This window comes from Dendrobates tinctorius, unplaced genomic scaffold (assembly GCF_039654945.1).
Source record: "Dendrobates tinctorius isolate UK_male_01 unplaced genomic scaffold, ASM3965494v1 ptg000157l, whole genome shotgun sequence".
Taxonomy (NCBI): domain Eukaryota; kingdom Metazoa; phylum Chordata; class Amphibia; order Anura; family Dendrobatidae; genus Dendrobates; species Dendrobates tinctorius.
In genome coordinates, this window is record NW_027361824.1 from 3,014,560 (window position 1) to 3,040,113 (window position 25,554).

Below are 25,554 nucleotides of genomic sequence, written 5' to 3' on the forward strand. Positions count from 1 at the left end.
CCCTCATTATACCCAAGACACCCCCCAAATCCCACCAGTGACCCCCTCATACCCCACAAGACACCCCCCAAATCCCACCAGTGACCCCCTCATTATACCCCACAAGACACCCCCCAAATCCCACCAGTGACCCCCTCATTATACCCCACAAGACACCCCCCAAATCCCACCAGTGACCCCCTCATTATACCCCACAAGACACCCCCCAAATCCCACCAGTGACCCCCTCATTATACCCCACACACGGTACAGAAAACTCTTCCTGTGGGCGGGGTCCCGGTGCAGAGTCCAGACATACATAGACTACGCCGCGCCTGCAAAGCGACCACGTGACCATAGACGTCACACCTGCCATCCTTTCCAGCATTGCCGGAGAGCGCGGCGCTGACGGCTGGCAGCACTGAGGCGGGAGCCGCAGAGGATGCTGGGAGTCGTAGTTTACAGAGGACAGGAAATGCTGCTCCAGGACTGAGGAGAATGGAGGCGACAAATCTCATCACAGCCCCCGGAACCTTCCCCCGGAGCTCGGAGGAGACGCAGTGACCGCAGCGCCGGTATATGTGTGTTTCCTCCTCTGTCCGCGCACAGTCCTGACTTGCGCTCCGCTCCTCTTATGCTGGCGCTATGGAGCTGCGTGTATGAAGAGGGCGACGGGCTGTGTGTATGTATATATATATATATCTAGCTGTGATGTCATCTGTGTGTATAATATATATAGATATATACTAGCTGAAGAGCCCGGCGCTGCCCGAGCATAGTAACTAACTGCGGTTATAACAAATGAGATATATATATATATATATAGCTGAGTGTAGAGCCCCGCCCACTCCGCATAGCCACACCCACTATAATATCCCACATCATCCCGTCAGCCAGAGCCACCGGACTACTACCCCTAATATCCCACATCATCCCGTCAGCCAGAGCCACCGGACTACTACCCCTAATATCCCACATCATCCCGTCAGCCAGAGCCACCGGACTACTACCCCTAATATCCCACATCATCCCGTCAGCCAGAGCTACCAGACTACTACCCCTAATATCCCACATCATCCCACCAGCCAGAGCCACCGGACTACTACCACTAATATCCCACATCATTCCACCAGCCAGAGCCACCGGACTACTACCCCTAATATCCCACATCATCCCGTCAGCCAGAGCCACCGGACTACTACCCCTAATATCCCACATCATCCCGTCAGCCAGAGCCACCGGACTACTACCACTAATATCCCACATCATCCCTTCAGCCAGAGCCACCGGACTACTACCCCTAATATCCCACATCATCCCTTCAGCCAGAGCCACCGGACTACTACCCCTAATATCCCACATCATCCCGTCAGCCAGAGCCACCGGACTACTACCACTAATATCCCACATCATCCCTTCAGCCAGAGCCACCGGACTACTACCCCTAATATCCCACATCATCCCTTCAGCCAGAGCCACCGGACTACTACCCCTAATATCCCACATCATCCCGTCAGCCAGAGCTACCAGACTACTACCCCTAATATCCCACATCATCCCACCAGCCAGAGCCACCGGACTACTACCACTAATATCCCACATCATTCCACCAGCCAGAGTCACCGGACTACTACCCCTAATATCCCACATCATCCCGTCAGCCAGAGCCACCGGACTACTACCCCTAATATCCCACATCATCCCGTCAGCCAGAGCCACCGGACTACTACCCCTAATATCCCACATCATCCCTTCAGCCAGAGCCACCGGACTACTACCCCTAATATCCCACATCATCCCTTCAGCCAGAGCCACCGGACTACTACCCCTAATATCCCACATCATCCCGTCAGCCAGAGCCACCGGACTACTACCACTAATATCCCACATCATCCCGTCAGCCAGAGCCACCGGACTACTACCACTAATATCCCACATCATCCCGTCAGCCAGAGCCACCGGACTACTACCCCTAATATCCCACATCATCCCGTCAGCCAGAGCCACCGGACTACTACCCCTAATATCCCACATCATCCCGTCAGCCAGAGCCACCGGACTACTACCACTAATATCCCACATCATCCCGTCAGCCAGAGCCACCGGACTACTACCCCTAATATCCCACATCATCCCGTCAGCCAGAGCCACCGGACTACTACCACTAATATCCCACATCATCCCGTCAGCCAGAGCCACCGGACTACTACCCCTAATATCCCACATCATCCCGTCAGCCAGAGCCACCGGACTACTACCCCTAATATCCCACATCATCCCCTCAGCCAGAGCCACCGGACTACTACACCTAATATCCCACATCATCCCGTCAGCCAGAGCCACCGGACTACTACCCCTAATATCCCACATCATCCCGTCAGCCAGAGCCACCGGACTACTACCCCTAATATCCCACATCATCCCGTCAGCCAGAGCCACCGGACTACTACCCCTAATATCCCACATCATCCCGTCAGCCAGAGCTACCGGACTACTACCCCTAATATCCTGCATCATCCCGTCAGCCAGAGCCACCGGACTACTACCCCTAATATCCCACATCATCCCGTCAGCCAGAGCCACCGGACTACTACCCCTAATATCCCACATCATCCCGTCAGCCAGAGCCACCGGACTACTACCACTAATATCCCGTCAGCCAGAGCCACCGGACTACTACCCCTAATATCCCACATCATCCCCTCAGCCAGAGCTACCGGACTACTACCCCTAATATCCCACATCATCCCGTCAGCCAGAGCCACCGGACTACTACCCCTAATATCCCCCATCATCCCGTCAGCCAGAGCCACCGGACTACTACCCCTAATATACCACATCATCCCGTCAGCCAGAGCCACCGGACTACTACCCCTAATATCCCACATCATCCCGTCAGCCAGAGCCACCGGACTACTACCCCTAATATCCCTCATCATCCCGTCAGCCAGAGCCACCGGACTACTACCCCTAATATCCCTCATCATCCCGTCAGCCAGAGCCACCGGACTACTACCCCTAATATCCCACATCATCCCGTCAGCCAGAGCCACTGGACTACTACCCCTAATATCCCACATCATCCCGTCAGCCAGAGCCACCGGACTACTACCCCTAATATCCCTCATCATCCCGTCAGCCAGAGCCACCGGACTACTACCCCTAATAAACCACATCATCCCGTCAGCCAGAGCCACCGGACTACTACCCCTAATATCCCTCATCATCCCGTCAGCCAGAGCCACCGGACTACTACCCCTAATATCCCTCATCATCCCGTCAGCCAGAGCCACCGGACTACTACCCCTAATATCCCTCATCATCCCGTCAGCCAGAGCCACCGGACTACTACCCCTAATATCCCTCATCATCCCGTCAGCCAGAGCCACCGGACTACTACCCCTAATATCCCTCATCATCCCGTCAGCCAGAGCCACCGGACTACTACCCCTAATATCCCACATCATCCCGTCAGCCAGAGCCACCGGACTACTACCCCTAATATCCCTCATCATCCCGTCAGCCAGAGCCACCGGACTACTACCCCTAATATCCCTCATCATCCCGTCAGCCAGAGCCACCGGACTACTACCCCTAATATCCCTCATCATCCCGTCAGCCAGAGCCACCGGACTACTACCCCTAATATCCCACATCATCCCGTCAGCCAGAGCCACCGGACTACTACCCCTAATATCCCACATCATCCCGTCAGCCAGAGCCACCGGACTACTACCCCTAATATCCCTCATCATCCCGTCAGCCAGAGCCACCGGACTACTACCCCTAATATCCCTCATCATCCCGTCAGCCAGAGCCACCGGACTACTACCCCTAATATCCCTCATCATCCCGTCAGCCAGAGCCACCGGACTACTACCCCTAATATCCCTCATCATCCCGTCAGCCAGAGCCACCGGACTACTACCCCTAATATCCCACATCATCCCGTCAGCCAGAGCCACCGGACTACTACCCCTAATATCCCACATCATCCCGTCAGCCAGAGCCACCGGAATACTACCCCTAATATCCCACATCATCCCGTCAGCCAGACCCACCGGACTACTACCCCTAATATCCCACATCATCCCGTCAGCCAGAGCTACCGGACTACTACCACTAATATCCCACATCATCCCGTCAGCCAGAGCCACCGGACTACTACCCCTAATATCCCACATCATCCCGTCAGCCAGAGCCACCGGACTACTACCCCTAATATCCCACATCATCCCGTCAGCCAGAGCCACCGGACTACTACCCCTAATATCCCACATCATCCCGTCAGCCAGAGCCACCGGACTACTACCCCTAATATCCCTCATCATCCCGTCAGCCAGAGCCACCGGACTACTACCCCTAATATCCCACATCATCCCGTCAGCCAGAGACACCGGACTACTACCCCTAATATCCCACATCATCCCGTCAGCCAGAGACACCGGACTACTACCACTAATATCCCACATCATCCCGTCAGCCAGAGCCACCGGACTACTACCCCTAATATCCCTCATCATCCCGTCAGCCAGAGCCACCGGACTACTACCCCTAATATCCCACATCATCCCGTCAGCCAGAGACACCGGACTACTACCCCTAATATCCCACATCATCCCGTCAGCCAGAGCCACCGGACTACTACCACTAATATCCCTCATCATCCCGTCAGCCAGAGCCACCGGACTACTACCCCTAATATCCCACATCATCCCGTCAGCCAGAGACACCGGACTACTACCACTAATATCCCACATCATCCCGTCAGCCAGAGCCACCGGACTACTACCACTAATATCCCACATCATCCCGTCAGCCAGAGCCACCGGACTACTACCCCTAATATCCCTCATCATCCCGTCAGCCAGAGACACCGGACTACTACCACTAATATCCCACATCATCCCGTCAGCCAGAGCCACCGGACTACTACCACTAATATCCCACATCATCCCGTCAGCCAGAGCCACCGGACTACTACCCCTAATATCCCACATCATCCCGTCAGCCAGAGCCACCGGACTACTACCACTAATATCCCACATCATCCCGTCAGCCAGAGCCACCGGACTACTACCCCTAATATCCCTCATCATCCCGTCAGCCAGAGCCACCGGACTACTACCCCTAATATCCCACATCATCCCGTCAGCCAGAGCCACCGGACTACTACCCCTAATATCCCACATCATCCCGTCAGCCAGAGCCACCGGACTACTACCCCTAATATCCCTCATCATCCCGTCAGCCAGAGCCACCGGACTACTACCCCTAATATCCCACATCATCCCGTCAGCCAGAGACACCGGACTACTACCACTAATATCCCACATCATCCCGTCAGCCAGAGCCACCGGACTACTACCCCTAATATCCCACATCATCCCGTCAGCCAGAGACACCGGACTACTACCACTAATATCCCACATCATCCCGTCAGCCAGAGCCACCGGACTACTACCCCTAATATCCCTCATCATCCCGTCAGCCAGAGCCACCGGACTACTACCCCTAATATCCCACATCATCCCGTCAGCCAGAGCCACCGGACTACTACCCCTAATATCCCACATCATCCCGTCAGCCAGAGCCACCGGACTACTACCCCTAATATCCCTCATCATCCCGTCAGTCAGAGCCACCGGACTACTACCCCTAATATCCCACATCATCCCGTCAGCCAGAGCCACCGGACTACTACCACTAATATCCCACATCATCCCGTCAGCCAGAGCCACCGGACTACTACCCCTAATATCCCACATCATCCCGTCAGCCAGAGCCACCGGACTACTACCCCTAATATCCCACATCATCCCGTCAGCCAGAGCCACCGGACTACTACCCCTAATATCCCACATCATCCCGTCAGCCAGAGCCACCGGACTACTACCCCTAATATCCCACATCATCCCGTCAGCCAGAGCCACCGGACTACTACCCCTAATATCCCACATCATCCCTTCAGCCAGAGCCACCGGACTAATACCCCTAATATCCCTCATCATCCCGTCAGCCAGAGCTACCGGACTACTACCCCTAATATCCCACATCATCCCGTCACCCAGAGCCACCGGACTACTACCCCTAATATCCCACATCATCCCGTCAGCCAGAGCCACCGGACTACTACCCCTAATATCCCACATCATCCCGTCAGCCAGAGACACCGGACTACTACCCCTAATATCCCACATCATCCCGTCAGCCAGAGACACCGGACTACTAACCCTAATATCCCACATCATCCCTTCAGCCAGAGACACCGGACTACTATCACTAATATCCCACATCATCCCTTCAGCCAGAGACACCGGACTACTACCCCTAATATCCCACATCATCCCGTCAGCCAGAGCCACCGGACTACTACCCCTAATATCCCACATCATCCCGTCAGCCAGAGACACCGGACTACTAACCCTAATATCCCACATCATCCCTTCAGCCAGAGACAGCGGACTACTATCACTAATATCCCACATCATCCCTTCAGCCAGAGACACCGGACTACTACCCCTAATATCCCACATCATCCCGTCAGCCAGAGCCACCGGACTACTACCCCTAATATCCCACATCATCCCGTCAGCCAGAGCCACCGGACTACTACCCCTAATATCCCACATCATCCCGTCAGCCAGAGACACCGGACTACTACCCCTAATATCCCACATCATCCCGTCAGCCAGAGACACCGGACTACTACCCCTAATATCCCACATCATCCCGTCAGCCAGAGACACCGGACTACTACCCCTAATATCCCACATCATCCCGTCAGCCAGAGACACCGGACTACTACCCCTAATATCCCACATCATCCCTTCAGCCAGAGACACCGGACTACTAACCCTAATATCACACATCATCCCGTCAGCCAGAGACACCGGACTACTACCACTAATATCCCACATCATCCCTTCAGCCAGAGACACCGGACTACTATCACTAATATCCCACATCATCCCTTCAGCCAGAGACACCGGACTACTACCCCTAATATCCCACATCATCCCGTCAGCCAGAGCCACCGGACTACTACCCCTAATATCCCACATCATCCCGTCAGCCAGAGCCACCGGACTACTACCCCTAATATCCCCCATCATCCCGTCAGCCAGAGACACCGGACTACTACCCCTAATATCCCACATCATCCCGTCAGCCAGAGACACCGGACTACTACCCCTAATATCCCACATCATCCCGTCAGCCAGAGACACCGGACTACTACCCCTAATATCCCACATCATCCCTTCAGCCAGAGACACCGGACTACTACCCCTAATATCCCACATCATCCCGTCAGCCAGAGACACCGGACTACTACCCCTAATATCCCACATCATCCCGTCAGCCAGAGCCACCGGACTACTACCCCTAATATCCCACATCATCCCGTCAGCCAGAGCCACCGGACTACTACCCCTAATATCCCACATCATCCCGTCAGCCAGAGCCACCGGACTACTACCCCTAATATCCCACATCATCCCGTCAGCCAGAGCCACCGGACTACTACCCCTAATATCCCACATCATCCCGTCAGCCAGAGCCACCGGACTACTACCCCTAATATCCCACATCATCCCGTCAGCCAGAGCCACCGGACTACTACCCCTAATATCCCACATCATCCCGTCAGCCAGAGCCACCGGACTACTACCCCTAATATCCCACATCATCCCGTCAGCCAGAGCTACCGGACTACTACCCCTAATATCCCACATCATCCCGTCAGCCAGAGCCACCGGACTACTACCCCTAATATCCCACATCTTCCCGTCAGACAGAGCCACCGGACTACTACCACTAATATCCCGTCAGCCAGAGCCACCGGACTACTACCCCTAATATCCCACATCATCCCGTCAGCCAGAGCCACCGGACTACTACCACTAATATCCCACATCATCCCATCAGCCAGAACCACCGGACTACTTCCCCTAATATCCCACATCATCCCGTCAGCCGGAGCCACTGGACTACTACCCCTAATATCCCACATCATCCCGTCAGCCAGAGCCACCGGACTACTACCCCTAGTATCACACATCATCCCGTCAGCCAGAGCCACCGGACTACTGCCCAAAATATCCCACATCATCCCGTCAGCCAGAGCCACCGGACTACTACCACTAATATCCCACATCATCCCGTCAGCCAGAACCACCGGACTACTTCCCCTAATATCACACATCATCCCGTCAGCCGGAGCCACCGGACTACTACCCCTAATATCCCCCATCATCCCGTCAGCCAGAGACACCGGACTACTACCCCTAATATCCCACATCATCCCGTCAGCCAGAGACACCGGACTACTACCCCTAATATCCCACATCATCCCGTCAGCCAGAGACACCGGACTACTACCCCTAATATCCCACATCATCCCTTCAGCCAGAGACACCGGACTACTACCCCTAATATCCCACATCATCCCGTCAGCCAGAGACACCGGACTACTACCCCTAATATCCCACATCATCCCGTCAGCCAGAGACACCGGACTACTACCCCTAATATCCCACATCATCCCTTCAGCCAGAGACACCGGACTACTACCCCTAATATCCCACATCATCCCGTCAGCCAGAGACACCGGACTACTACCCCTAATATCCCACATCATCCCGTCAGCCAGAGACACCGGACTACTACCCCTAATATCCCACATCATCCCTTCAGCCAGAGACACCGGACTACTACCCCTAATATCCCACATCATCCCGTCAGCCAGAGACACCGGACTACTACCCCTAATATCCCACATCATCCCTTCAGCCAGAGACACCGGACTACTACCCCTAATATCCCACATCATCCCGTCAGCCAGAGACACCGGACTACTACCCCTAATATCCCACATCATCCCGTCAGCCAGAGACACCGGACTACTACCCCTAATATCCCACATCATCCCTTCAGCCAGAGACACCGGACTACTACCCCTAATATCCCACATCATCCCGTCAGCCAGAGACACCGGACTACTACCCCTAATATCCCACATCATCCCGTCAGCCAGAGCCACCGGACTACTACCCCTAATATCCCACATCATCCCGTCAGCCAGAGCCACCGGACTACTACCCCTAATATCCCACATCATCCCGTCAGCCAGAGCCACCGGACTACTACCCCTAATATCCCACATCATCCCGTCAGCCAGAGCCACCGGACTACTACCCCTAATATCCCACATCATCCCGTCAGCCAGAGCCACCGGACTACTACCACTAATATCCCACATCATCCCGTCAGCCAGAGACACCGGACTACTACCACTAATATCCCACATCATCCCGTCAGCCAGAGACACCGGACTACTACCACTAATATCCCACATCATCCCGTCAGCCAGAGACACCGGACTACTACCACTAATATCCCACATCCTGTCAGCCAGAGCCACCGGACTACTACCCCTAATATCCCACATCATCCCTTCAGCCAGAGCCACCGGACTACTACCCCTAATATCCCACATCATCCCGTCAGCCAGAGCCACCGGACTACTACCCCTAATATCCCACATCATCCCGTCAGAGCCATCGGACTACTACCCCTAATATCCCACATCATCCCGTCAGCCAGAGCCACCGGACTACTACCCCTAATATCCCACATCATCCCGTCAGCCAGAGTCACCGGACTACTACCACTAATATCCCACATCATCCCGTCAGCCAGAGACACAGGACTACTACCACTAATATCCCACATCATCCCGTCAGCCAGAGACACCGGACTACTACCACTAATATCCCACATCCTGTCAGCCAGAGCCACCGGACTACTACCCCTAATATCCCACATCATCCCTTCAGCCAGAGCCACCGGACTACTACCCCTAATATCCCACATCATCCCGTCAGCCAGAGCCACCGGACTACTACCCCTAATATCCCACATCATCCCGTCAGAGCCATCGGACTACTACCACTAATATCCCACATCATCCCGTCAGCCAGAGCCACCGGACTACTACCCCTAATATCCCACATCATCCCGTCAGCCAGAGTCACCGGACTACTACCACTAATATCCCACATCATCCCGTCAGCCAGAGACACAGGACTACTACCACTAATATCCCACATCATCCCGTCAGCCAGAGACACCGGACTACTACCACTAATATCCCACATCATCCCGTCAGCCAGAGCCACCGGACTACTACCCCTAATATCCCACATCATCCCTTCAGCCAGAGCCACCGGACTACTACCACTAATATCCCACATCATCCCGTCAGCCAGAGACACCGGACTACTACCCCTAATATCCCACATCATCCCGTCAGCCAGAGACACCGGACTACTACCCCTAATATCCCACATCATCCCGTCAGCCAGAGCCACCGGACTACTACCCCTAATATCACACATCATCCCGTCAGCCAGAGACACCGGACTACTACCACTAATATCCCACATCATCCCTTCAGCCAGAGCCACCGGACTACTACCTCTAATATCCCACATCATCCCGTCAGCCAGAGCCATCGGACTACTACCCCTAATATCACACATCATCCCGTCAGCCAGAGACACCGGACTACTACCACTAATATCCCACATCATCCCTTCAGCCAGAGACACCGGACTACTACCACTAATATCCCACATTATCCCGTCAGCCAGAGCCACCGGACTACTACCACTAATATCCCACATCATCCCGTCAGCCAGAGACACCGGACTACTACCTCTAATATCCCACATCATCCCGTCAGCCAGAGCCATCGGACTACTACCCCTAATATCACACATCATCCCGTCAGCCAGAGACACCGGACTACTACCACTAATATCCCACATCATCCCTTCAGCCAGAGACACCGGACTACTACCACTAATATCCCACATTATCCCGTCAGCCAGAGCCACCGGACTACTACCACTAATATCCCACATCATCCCGTCAGCCAGAGCCACCGGACTACTACCCCTAATATCACACATCATCCCGTCAGCCAGAGACACCGGACTACTACCACTAATATCCCACATCATCCCTTCAGCCAGAGACACCGGACTACTATCACTAATATCCCACATCATCCCTTCAGCCAGAGACACCGGACTACTACCCCTAATATCCCACATCATCCCTTCAGCCAGAGACACCGGACTACTACCCCTAATATCCCACATCATCCCGTCAGCCAGAGACACCCGACTACTACCCCTAATATCCCACATCATCCCGTCAGCCAGAGACACCGGACTACTACCCCTAATATCCCACATCATCCCGTCAGCCAGAGACACCGGACTACTACCCCTAATATCCCACATCATCCCGTCAGCCAGAGCCACCGGACTACTACCCCTAATATCACACATCATCCCGTCAGCCAGAGACACCGGACTACTACCACTAATATCCCACATCATCCCTTCAGCCAGAGACACCGGACTACTACCACTAATATCCCACATCATCCCGTCAGCCAGAGACACCGGACTACTACCACTAATATCCCACATCATCCCGTCAGCCAGAGCCACCGGACTACTACCCCTAATATCACACATCATCCCGTCAGCCAGAGACACCGGACTACTACCACTAATATCCCACATCATCCCTTCAGCCAGAGACACCGGACTACTATCACTAATATCCCACATCATCCCTTCAGCCAGAGACACCGGACTACTACCCCTAATATCCCACATCATCCCGTCAGCCAGAGCCACCGGACTACTACCCCTAATATCCCACATCATCCCGTCAGCCAGAGCCACCGGACTACTACCCCTAATATCCCCCATCATCCCGTCAGCCAGAGACACCGGACTACTACCCCTAATATCCCCCATCATCCCGTCAGCCAGAGACACCGGACTACTACCCCTAATATCCCACATCATCCCGTCAGCCAGAGACACCGGACTACTACCCCTAATATCCCACATCATCCCGTCAGCCAGAGACACCGGACTACTACCCCTAATATCCCACATCATCCCTTCAGCCAGAGCCACCGGACTACTACCCCTAATATCCCACATCATCCCGTCAGCCAGAGCCACCGGACTACTACCCCTAATATCCCACATCATCCCGTCAGCCAGAGCCACCGGACTACTACCCCTAATATCCCACATCATCCCGTCAGCCAGAGCCACCGGACTACTACCCCTAATATCCCACATCATCCCGTCAGCCAGAGCCACCGGACTACTACCCCTAATATCCCACATCATCCCGTCAGCCAGAGCCACCGGACTACTACCCCTAATATCCCACATCATCCCGTCAGCCAGAGCCACCGGACTACTACCCCTAATATCCCACATCATCCCGTCAGCCAGAGCCACCGGACTACTACCCCTAATATCCCACATCATCCCGTCAGCCAGAGCCACCGGACTACTACCCCTAATATCCCACATCATCCCGTCAGCCAGAGCCACCGGACTACTACCCCTAATATCCCACATCATCCCGTCAGCCAGAGCCACCGGACTACTACCCCTAATATCCCACATCATCCCGTCAGCCAGAGTCACCGGACTACTACCACTAATATCCCACATCATCCCGTCAGCCAGAGACACAGGACTACTACCACTAATATCCCACATCATCCCGTCAGCCAGAGACACCGGACTACTACCACTAATATCCCACATCCTGTCAGCCAGAGCTACCGGACTACTACCCCTAATATCCCACATCATCCCGTCAGCCAGAGCCACCGGACTACTACCCCTAATATCCCACATCTTCCCGTCAGACAGAGCCACCGGACTACTACCACTAATATCCCGTCAGCCAGAGCCACCGGACTACTACCCCTAATATCCCACATCATCCCGTCAGCCAGAGCCACCGGACTACTACCACTAATATCCCACATCATCCCATCAGCCAGAACCACCGGACTACTTCCCCTAATATCCCACATCATCCCGTCAGCCGGAGCCACTGGACTACTACCACTAATATCCCACATCATCCCGTCAGCCAGAGCCACCGGACTACTACCCCTAATATCCCACATCATCCCGTCAGCCAGAGCCACCGGACTACTACCCCTAGTATCACACATCATCCCGTCAGCCAGAGCCACCGGACTACTGCCCAAAATATCCCACATCATCCCGTCAGCCAGAGCCACCGGACTACTACCACTAATATCCCACATCATCCCGTCAGCCAGAACCACCGGACTACTTCCCCTAATATCACACATCATCCCGTCAGCCGGAGCCACCGGACTACTACCACTAATATCCCACATCATCCCGTCAGCCAGAGCCACCGGACTACTACCCCTAATATCCCACATCATCCCGTCAGCCAGAGCCACCGGACTACTACCCCTAATATCCCACATCATCCCGTCAGCCAGAGCCACCGGACTACTACCCCTAATATCCCACATCATCCCGTCAGCCAGAGCCACCGGACTACTACCCCTAATATCCCACATCATCCCGTCAGCCAGAGCCACCGGACTACTACCCCTAATATCCCACATCATCCCGTCAGCCAGAGCCACCGGACTACTACCCCTAATATCCCACATCATCCCGTCAGCCAGAGCCACCGGACTACTACCCCTAATATCCCACATCATCCCGTCAGCCAGAGCCACCGGACTACTACCCCTAATATCCCACATCATCCCGTCAGAGCCACAGGACTACTACCCCTATTATCCCACATCATCCCTTCAGCCAGAGCCACCGGACTACTACCCCTAATATCCCACATCATCCCGTCAGAGCCACCGGACTACTACCCCTAATATCCCACATCATCCCGTCAGCCAGAGCCACCGGACTACTAACCCTAATATCCCACATCATCCCGTCAGAGCCACCGGACTACTACCCCTAATATCCCACATCATCCCGTCACCCAGAGCCACCGGACTACTACCCCTAATATCCCACATCATCCCGTCAGCCAGAGCCACCGGACTACTACCACTAATATCCCGTCAGCCAGAGCCACCGGACTACTACCACTAATATCCCACATCATCCCATCAGCCAGAGCCACCGGACTACTACCCCATATATCACACATCATCCCGTCAGCCAGAGTCACCGGACTACTACCACTAATATCCCACATCATCCCATCAGCCAGAGACACCGGACTACTACCCCTAATATCCCACATCATCCCGTCAGCCAGAGTCACCGGACTACTACCACTAATATCCCACATCATCCCATCAGCCAGAGACACCGGACTACTACCCCTAATATCCCACATCATCCCGTCAGCCAGAGTCACCGGACTACTACCACTAATATCCCACATCATCCCGTCAGCCAGAGACACCGGACTACTACCACTAATATCCCACATCATCCCGTCAGCCAGAGACACCGGACTACTACCACTAATATCCCACATCCTGTCAGCCAGAGCCACCGGACTACTACCCCTAATATCCCACATCATCCCTTCAGCCAGAGCCACCGGACTACTACCCCTAATATCCCACATCATCCCGTCAGCCAGAGCCACCGGACTACTACCCCTAATATCCCACATCATCCCGTCAGAGCCATCGGACTACTACCCCTAATATCCCACATCATCCCGTCAGCCAGAGCCACCGGACTACTACCCCTAATATCCCACATCATCCCGTCAGCCAGAGTCACCGGACTACTACCACTAATATCCCACATCATCCCGTCAGCCAGAGACACAGGACTACTACCACTAATATCCCACATCATCCCGTCAGCCAGAGACACCGGACTACTACCACTAATATCCCACATCCTGTCAGCCAGAGCCACCGGACTACTACCCCTAATATCCCACATCATCCCTTCAGCCAGAGCCACCGGACTACTACCCCTAATATCCCACATCATCCCGTCAGCCAGAGCCACCGGACTACTACCCCTAATATCCCACATCATCCCGTCAGAGCCATCGGACTACTACCACTAATATCCCACATCATCCCGTCAGCCAGAGCCACCGGACTACTACCCCTAATATCCCACATCATCCCGTCAGCCAGAGTCACCGGACTACTACCACTAATATCCCACATCATCCCGTCAGCCAGAGACACAGGACTACTACCACTAATATCCCACATCATCCCGTCAGCCAGAGACACCGGACTACTACCACTAATATCCCACATCATCCCGTCAGCCAGAGCCACCGGACTACTACCCCTAATATCCCACATCATCCCTTCAGCCAGAGCCACCGGACTACTACCACTAATATCCCACATCATCCCGTCAGCCAGAGACACCGGACTACTACCCCTAATATCCCACATCATCCCGTCAGCCAGAGACACCGGACTACTACCCCTAATATCCCACATCATCCCGTCAGCCAGAGACACCGGACTACTACCTCTAATATCCCACATCATCCCGTCAGCCAGAGCCATCGGACTACTACCCCTAATATCACACATCATCCCGTCAGCCAGAGACACCGGACTACTACCACTAATATCCCACATCATCCCTTCAGCCAGAGACACCGGACTACTACCACTAATATCCCACATTATCCCGTCAGCCAGAGCCACCGGACTACTACCACTAATATCCCACATCATCCCGTCAGCCAGAGCCACCGGACTACTACCCCTAATATCACACATCATCCCGTCAGCCAGAGACACCGGACTACTACCACTAATATCCCACATCATCCCTTCAGCCAGAGACACCGGACTACTATCACTAATATCCCACATCATCCCTTCAGCCAGAGACACCGGACTACTATCACTAATATCCCACATCATCCCTTCAGCCAGAGACACCGGACTACTACCCCTAATATCCCACATCATCCCTTCAGCCAGAGACACCGGACTACTACCCCTAATATCCCACATCATCCCGTCAGCCAGAGACACCCGACTACTACCCCTAATATCCCACATCATCCCGTCAGCCAGAGACACCGGACTACTACCCCTAATATCCCACATCATCCCGTCAGCCAGAGACACCGGACTACTACCCCTAATATCCCACATCATCCCGTCAGCCAGAGCCACCGGACTACTACCCCTAATATCACACATCATCCCGTCAGCCAGAGACACCGGACTACTACCACTAATATCCCACATCATCCCTTCAGCCAGAGACACCGGACTACTACCACTAATATCCCACATCATCCCGTCAGCCAGAGACACCGGACTACTACCACTAATATCCCACATCATCCCGTCAGCCAGAGCCACCGGACTACTACCCCTAATATCACACATCATCCCGTCAGCCAGAGACACCGGACTACTACCACTAATATCCCACATCATCCCTTCAGCCAGAGACACCGGACTACTATCACTAATATCCCACATCATCCCTTCAGCCAGAGACACCGGACTACTACCCCTAATATCCCACATCATCCCGTCAGCCAGAGCCACCGGACTACTACCCCTAATATCCCACATCATCCCGTCAGCCAGAGCCACCGGACTACTACCCCTAATATCCCCCATCATCCCGTCAGCCAGAGACACCGGACTACTACCCCTAATATCCCCCATCATCCCGTCAGCCAGAGACACCGGACTACTACCCCTAATATCCCACATCATCCCGTCAGCCAGAGACACCGGACTACTACCCCTAATATCCCACATCATCCCGTCAGCCAGAGACACCGGACTACTACCCCTAATATCCCACATCATCCCTTCAGCCAGAGCCACCGGACTACTACCCCTAATATCCCACATCATCCCGTCAGCCAGAGCCACCGGACTACTACCCCTAATATCCCACATCATCCCGTCAGCCAGAGCCACCGGACTACTACCCCTAATATCCCACATCATCCCGTCAGCCAGAGCCACCGGACTACTACCCCTAATATCCCACATCATCCCGTCAGCCAGAGCCACCGGACTACTACCCCTAATATCCCACATCATCCCGTCAGCCAGAGCCACCGGACTACTACCCCTAATATCCCACATCATCTCGTCAGCCAGAGCCACCGGACTACTACCCCTAATATCCCACATCATCCCGTCAGCCAGAGCCACCGGACTACTACCCCTAATATCCCACATCATCCTGTCAGCCAGAGCTACCGGACTACTACCCCTAATATCCCACATCATCCCGTCAGCCAGAGCCACCGGACTACTACCCCTAATATCCCACATCTTCCCGTCAGCCAGAGCCACCGGACTATTACCACTAATATCCCGTCAGCCAGAGCCACCGGACTACTACCCCTAATATCCCACATCATCCCGTCAGCCAGAGCCACCGGACTACTACCACTAATATCCCACATCATCCCATCAGCCAGAACCACCGGACTACTTCCCTTAATATCACACATCTTCCCGTCAGCCGGAGCCACCGGACTACTACCACTAATATCCCACATCATCCCGTCAGCCAGAGCCACCGGACTACTACCCCTAATATCCCACATCATCCCGTCAGCCAGAGCCACCGGACTACTACCCCTAGTATCACACATCATCCCGTCAGCCAGAGCCACCGTACTACTGCCCAAAATATCCCACATCATCCCGTCAGCCAGAGCCACCGGACTACTACCACTAATATCCCACATCATCCCGTCAGCCAGAGCCACCGGACTACTACCCCTAATATCCCACATCATCCCGTCAGCCAGAGCCACCGGACTACTACCCCTAATATCCCACATCATCCCGTCAGCCAGAGCCACCGGACTACTAACCCTAATATCCCACATCATCCCGTCAGAGCCACCGGACTACTACCCCTAATATCCCACATCATCCCGTCAGCCAGAGCCACCGGACTACTACCACTAATATCCCGTCAGCCAGAGCCACCGGACTACTACCACTAATATCCCACATCATCCCATCAGCCAGAGCCACCGGACTACTACCCCATATATCACACATCATCCCGTCAGCCAGAGACACCGGACTACTTCCACTAATATCCCACATCATCCCTTCAGCCAGAGCCACCGGACTACTACCACTAATATCCCACATCATCCCGTCAGCCAGAGCCACCGGACTACTACCACTAATATCCCGTCAGCCAGAGCCACCGGACTACTACCCCTAATATCCCCCATCATCCCGTCAGCCAGAGACACCGGACTACTACCCCTAATATCCCACATCATCCCGTCAGCCAGAGTCACCGGACTACTACCACTAATATCCCACATCATCCCGTCAGCCAGAGACACAGGACTACTACCACTAATATCCCACATCATCCCATCAGCCAGAGACACCGGACTACTACCACTAATATCCCACATCATCCCGTCAGCCAGAGCCACCGGACTACTACCCCTAATATCCCACATCATCCCTTCAGCCAGAGCCACCGGACTACTACCCCTAATATCCCACATCATCCCGTCAGCCAGAGCCACCGGACTACTACCCCTAATATCCCACATCATCCCGTCAGAGCCACCGGACTACTACCCCTAATATCCCACATCATCCCGTCAGCCAGAGCCACCGGACTACTACCCCTAATATCCCACATCATCCCGTCAGCCAGAGCCACCGGACTACTACCCCTAATATCCCACATCATCCCGTCAGCCAGAGCTACCGGACTACTACCCCTAATATCCCACATCATCCCGTCAGCCAGAGCCACCGGACTACTACCCCTAATATCCCACATCATCCTGTGAGCCAGAGCCACCGGACTACTACCCCTAATATCCCGCATCATCCCGTCAGCCAGAGCCACCGGACTACTACCCCTAATATCCCACATCATCCCGTCAGCCAGAGCCACCGGACTACTACCACTAATATCCCGTCAGCCAGAGCCACCGGACTACTACCCCTAATATCACACATCATCCCGTCAGCCAGAGACACCGGACTACTACCACTAATATCCCACATCATCCCTTCAGCCAGAGCCACCGGACTACTACCACTAATATCCCACATCATCCCGTCAGCCAGAGCCACCGGACTACTACCCCTAATATCCCACATCATCCCGTCAGCCACAGCCACCGGACTACTACCACTAATATCCCGTCAGCCAGAGCCACCGGACTACTACCCCTAATATCCCACATCATCCCGTCAGCCAGAGACACCGGACTACTACCCCTAATATCCCACATCATCCCGTCAGCCAGAGACACCGGACTACTACCACTAATATCCCGTCAGCCAGAGCCACCGGACTACTACCCCTAATATCCCACATCATCCCATCAGCCAGAGACACCGGACTACTACCACTAATATCCCACATCATCCCGTCAGCCAGAGCCACCGGACTACTACCCCTAATATCCCACATCATCCCGTCAGCCAGAGCCACCGGACTACTACCCCTAATATCCCACATCATCCCGTCAGCCAGAGCCACCGGACTACTACCCCTAATATCCCCCATCATCCCGTCAGCCAGAGACACCGGACTACTACCCCTAATATCCCCCATCATGCCGTCAGCCAGAGACACCGGACTACTACCCCTAATATCCCACATCATCCCGTCAGCCAGAGCCACCGGACTACTACCCCTAATATCCCCCATCATCCCGTCAGCCAGAGACACCGGACTACTACCCCTAATATCCCACATCATCCCGTCAGCCAGAGCCACCGGACTACTACCCCTAATATCCCACATCAGCCAGTCAGCCAGAGCCACCGGACTACTACCCCTAATATCCCACATCATCCCGTCAGCCTGGCGTCAGAACCAGAGCGCTGAGGGGATTTGCCCTGACTTCCATACCAATGATCCCTTTAAAGGCAATCTGTCACCTATTTTTTCGCATATAAGCTGCGGACACCGCCATCAGGGGCTTATCTCCAGCGTTCTGTAATGCACTCATTAATGCTGTAGATAAGCCCCCGATGTAACCTGAAAGATAAGAAAAACGAGTTAGATTATACTCACCTAGGGCCGTCCGGGTCCGGCGCCTCCCATCTTCTAGCGATGATGTCCTCCTCCTCACTTTTGCTGCGGCTCCGGCGCAGGCATATTATGTCTGCCTTGTTGAGGGCAGAGCAGAGTACTGCAGTGCGCAGGCGCCGGACCAGGTCAGAGATGAGCCGCAACGGGAAGGAAAGAAGAGGACTTCATCGCTAGAAGATGGAAATCGCCGTACCGCGACACCCATCGGACCGGACAGGACCCCCGGGTGAGTATAAGGCTAGTTTCACATTTGCGCTTTTGAGCGCAGCGACTGCCTGCGCACGGCCGCCGCTAAGCCCCGCCCCCTGCTGCGCCTCTGTCGGTAGCTCCGCCTATCGGCGCATGACGCTGCATGCGTCCTGCATCCCTTATCTTTATCACTGGGGGGCGCAGGCCGTGCGCAGTATGCGTTTGGCGGCGCATACGTCCTTTTCATGGTGCGCCGAGCGCAACCAAACTGCAGCAGGTTGCGTTTGGCGCCTGTCGGCGCACCGTGAAAAGGACGCATGCGCCGCCAAACGCATATTGCGCACGGCCTGCGCCCCAGTGATAAAGATAGGGGACGCATGCAGCGTCATGCGCCGGTAGGCTGAGCTACCAGTGGAGGCGCGGCAGGGGGCGGGGCTTAGCGGCGGCCGTGCGCAGGCCGTCGCTACGCTCAAAAGCGCAAATGTGAAGCTAGCCTTATATAACTCGTTTTTCTTCTCTTTCAGGTTACATCGGGGGCTTATCTGTAGATAAGCCCCTGATGGCAGTGGCCGCATCTTATATGCCAAAAAATAGGTGACAGATTCCCTTTAATAGAAGCCTGGGGTGAGAATCAGAGCGCTGAGGGATTTACCCTAATTTCCATACCGGAGATCCCTTTAACAGAGGCCTGGGGTCAGTACCAAAGCGCAGTTTGGATTTGCCCTCACTTCCATATCGGGGATCCCTTTAAGAGGGGCCTGGGGTCAGAACCAGAGCACTTCGTGGAATTGCCCTAACTTCCATACCAATGATCCCTTTAAGAGACCCTGGGGGTAAGAACCACAGCGCTGAGTGGAACGGTCCTCACATACCGGGGATCCCTTTAAGAGAGGCATGGGGTCAAAACCAAAGCGCTGGATGGATTTGCCCTGACTTCCATACCAATGATCCCTATAATAGAAGCCTGGGGTCAGAATCAGAGCGCTGAAGGATTTGATCTAACTTCCATACCGGAGATCCTTTAAGAGGGAAGATGTGCCTATGGGATGGAAAATGTGTGATGGGTATATGGGCACGGGCCTATGGGATGGAAAATGTGTGATGGGTATATGGGCACGGGACTATGGGATGGAGGATGTGTGATGGGTATATGGGCACGGGACTATGGGATGGAGGATATGTATGATGGGTATATGGGCACGGGACTATGGGATGGAGGATGTGTGATGGGTATATGGGCATGGGACTATGGTATGGAGGATATGTATGATGGGTATATGGGCACTGGACTATGGGATGGAGGATATGTATGATGGGTATATGGGCACTGGACTATGGGATGGAGGATATGTATGATGGGTATATGGGCACTGGACTATGGGATGGAGGATATGTATGATGGGTATATGGGCACGGGACTATGGGATGGAGGATATGTATGATGGGTATATGGGCACGGGACTATGGGATGGAGGATATGTATGATGGGTATATGGGCACGGGACTATGGGATGGAGGATGGGTATATGGGCACGGGACTATGGGATGGAGGATGTGTGATGGGTATATGGGCAGGGAGGGGGTGATTCATTTCTGTCATGTGCTCTCTGCTCCTTTCTGGGGGGGTAGACAATGGCTGGGAGCTTATGTTCCCGGGGATGCTAGATTTCTCCCACCCGGTCAGTGTCTGCAGAGGTTTTGTCGTGTAGTGGGAAAACTGTTGCTCATAGCAACCAATCACAGCTCAGCTTCTATTAAACCGCTCTGATGAAATGAAAGATGCTTCGAGATTGGTTGGTGATACACACATACATTCAATTTTATATGTGTGTGTATATATATATATATATATATATATATATATATATATATATATATATATATATATATATATATATATATATATATATATATGTATATATATATATGTATATATATATAGCTGTGATGTTGTGTGTATAATATATATATATACACACACACACACACACACACACTGGTGTTCAAAAGTCCTGCATAGGATAAATTGATTTTTCAAGTTTTAAACGTTTTCGGTCAAATATCTTCGATGCTAATATGACATATTATATATGGTTTTGTTCAGAATACAATTTTGCATTCTCTCCCTGTAATAATTTTAGCTTTTGAAGCAGTTTTGCCTGAAATTATTGCAACAATATGGGAATTGAAATCTGGTCGGCCCAGAAAGTCAACCAAAAGGGAGGATAGAGTACTGATAAGAACATCCCTTGCCAATCGAAAGCTCACCTCTCCTCAGCTTCTGCGAGAATGGCAAGAAAAGTGCAATATTAAGGTAGCAACATCAACTGTTAGGAAGAGATCTTTGGAAGCAGGATTGAGAGGGTGCAAGGCCCGAAAGAAGCCATTGATGACAGCCATACAAAGACAAAGGCGAAAACTGTGGGCATTGAAATATTTAAAATGGAGGAAGGAGGAGTGGGAAAAAGTGCTATTTAGTGATGAAAGCACTTTTTGCATTTTAGGATATGATGGCAAGTCTTATGTGAGAAGGTTCCCACATGAAGAGTACAAGCCAGAGTGTTTGAGCTTCTCTGTGAAACATCCGATGAAAGTAATGGTCTGGGGCTGTATGGCAGCCAATGGTGTTGGAAGGCTTCATATTGTGGAGGGTATATATGGTTAATGCAAAAAAATACGTAGACATCCTTAATAAGAAAATGCTGCCTTCTGCTCAACACCTGTTTTCAGGGGATTATATCTTCCAGGATGATAATGCTCCTTGTCACAGAGCTAAGACAGTATCGGAATGGAAAAAAAGAACAAGGTGGCTACTATTGACTGGCCAGCTCAGTCCCCGGACCTCAATACAATTGAAAATTTGTGGCACAAGTTATCATTAGAGATATCTAGAAAACAGCCAAGGACCAAGAGTGAGCAGATTGAGGCTCTGATACAGGCCTGGAACCACATCATCACTCCTGAACATCTGCAGAAGCTTGTGCACTCAATGCCACAGAGATGCAAGCTGGTGCTCAAGTGCAAAGGCTGGCCAATAAAGTATTAGAAGATAAAGATGCACTCAAAAGGCCCTTTTCAGGACTCTGAATTAAATAGAAAATAATAAATCTTAAAAAGTAAAATTTAAGTCTGTGTGAACTTGCATTGGAAGTTAATGAACTTAGAAACCTGTTCATCATTCTACACACTGTACTGGTGTAGGTATGGTTATGCTGTAAAAAAAAGAATAAAAAGGTGCATACCATAACAATTTATACACTTGGGACATTCAAAAATGAATATGGCATACAATGAGGGATTACAAAAACATATATGTTCCACCAGTTTCACTGTAGAGATGCAGAAGTATGAAACATAGTTTTCTTCACGCCTATGCAGGACTTTTGAACAACACTGTGTAATATATATATATATATATATATATATATATATATATATATATATATATATATATATATATATACACTGCTCAAAAAAATAACGGGAACACTTAAACAACAGAATATAGCTCCCAGTAAATCAAACTCCTGTGAATTCAAACTGTCCACTTAGGAAGCAACACTTATTGCCAATCAATTTCACATGCTGTTGTGCAAATGGAATAGATAACAGATGGAAATTATTGGCAATTATCAAGACACCCTCAATAAAGGAGTGGTTCTGCAGGTGGGGACCACAGACCACATCTCAGTACCAATGCTTTCTGGCTGATTTTTTTGGACACTTTTGCTTTCTGGCTGATTTTTTGGTCATGTTTGAATGTTGATTGTGTTTTCACACTTGTGGTAGCATGAGACGGACTCTACAACCCACACAAGTGGCTCAGGTAGTGCAACTCATCCAGGATGGCACATCAGTGCAAGCTTTGGCAAGAAGGTTTGCTGTGTCTGTCAGCGTAGTGTCCAGAGGCTGGAGGCGCTACCAGGAGACGTGGAGGGGGCTGTAGGAGGGCAACAACCCAGCAGCCGGACCGCTACCTCAGCCTTTGCGCAAGGAGGAACAGGAAGAGCACTGCCAGAGCCCTGCAAAATGACCTCCAGCAGGCCACAAATGTGCATGTGTCTGCACAAACTGTTAGAAACCGACTCCATTAGGATGCGCGACATGGTGGATAGTTTGATTGTCACTGTTAATGAGACTCTTAACACTAAAGACTCTGAATTTTCTCCTTCTGAACAGACCGTGTCTTTCAGGAAAGAGAATCATCCTTCCCAGGTTTTTGCCAACCACGACGAGTTCAACAGGACCTTCGTGGTAGAATGGCAGCACCCAGACAAGGGTTTCCAGAGAAAAAAAATGCATGAGCGTCCTGTATCCTTTTCAGCCTGACCTACTTAACAAGTGGGCAGCGGCTCCTTCGGTAGACCCTCCGGTCTCCTGCCTGACTACAAGACCTTGCTTCCTCTGTCTGACAGTTCCTCTTTAACGGAACCCTCCGACAGACACATCGAGTCTCTGGCCAAGGCCGCGGGCTCTTCCCTCTGCCCATCCTTCACCGCTACCTGGGTGACCAAGGCAGTCTCCGCCTGGGCGAAGCATCTCCACCAAGGTATCGTCGCTGGGTCCCCGGACGGCGAGCTGGCAGATCTAGCTGACCAGATCGGCCACGAGGGAAAATATCTTTTAACCGCCTCTCTTGATGCAGCCGCCTGCTCGGCCATAGCATCCGGCAATATCATCTCTATCCGCAGGGTCATGTGGCTTAAAGACTGGAACGTGGACTCCGCATCAAAGAAGTCCCACACAGGTCTTCCCTTCCACGGTTCCCACCTATTTGGAGAAGCCGTGGACAAGATAATTGCCAATGCCACGGGAGGAAAGAGTACGCTTTTACCACAACAGAGGGTTAAACGTACACCCCGTCGCACTGCTCCTTTTCGCTCCTTTCTGAGGTTTCAACCACAGGGTAACCCCAGACAGGATAAGGCGTCAGCGCGTCGGCAAAGGAAAAGCCCTACCCAACGCCGGTCTTCCAGGTCAGGCAACAACAGATTTTCTTCAGCATGACGGGTTGCCACCACCTGGGAAGCCTCTCAGGTTGGGCGGTCTTCTCCTTCAGTTTCGGGACGAGTGGCTATCCGTAGCCAACGACGCCTGGGTCCGAGCCGTAGTCGACGACACCTGGGTCCAAGACGTTGTCTCCTACGGTTACAAGATAGCATTTTCTACTTTTCCTCCAACCTGCTTTTTCGAGTCCAGTCCACCAAAAAATACCTCTCTTGTTCCGGAGTTTTTCAAGGCTATCGATTCCCTCCTCAAGACCGGCGTCATCGTCTCCGTCTCCACATGAGCGCTTCTCAGGTTTTTATTCCAACCTGTTCGCCATTCCAAAGAAGGACTGCTCAGTTCGTCCCATCCTGGACCTCAAGCTCCTGAACAGATATGTACAACTGCGTCACTTCAAGATGGAATCCGTTAGATCTGTGATAACCTCCATGGAACCAGAGGAATT

The 25,554-nt window shown here is 52.7% G+C and overlaps 1 protein-coding gene across 4 annotated transcripts in view; it reads left to right on the forward strand.

Moving 5' to 3' along the window:
* Positions 1-301: 301 nt before the first annotated feature.
* LOC141051511 (uncharacterized) overlaps positions 302-25,554 on the forward strand; it is a 66,896-nt gene continuing 41,643 nt past the window's right edge. Inside the window, exon 1 of one of the 4 annotated variants that reach the window (XM_073548449.1) lies at positions 302-560. The gene's annotated coding sequence lies outside the window, so the exon portion shown is untranslated. Of the gene's footprint in view, positions 662-25,554 lie in introns of all 4 variants that reach the window. The other 3 variants (XM_073548448.1, XM_073548447.1, XM_073548450.1) reach the window with 3 other exon arrangements.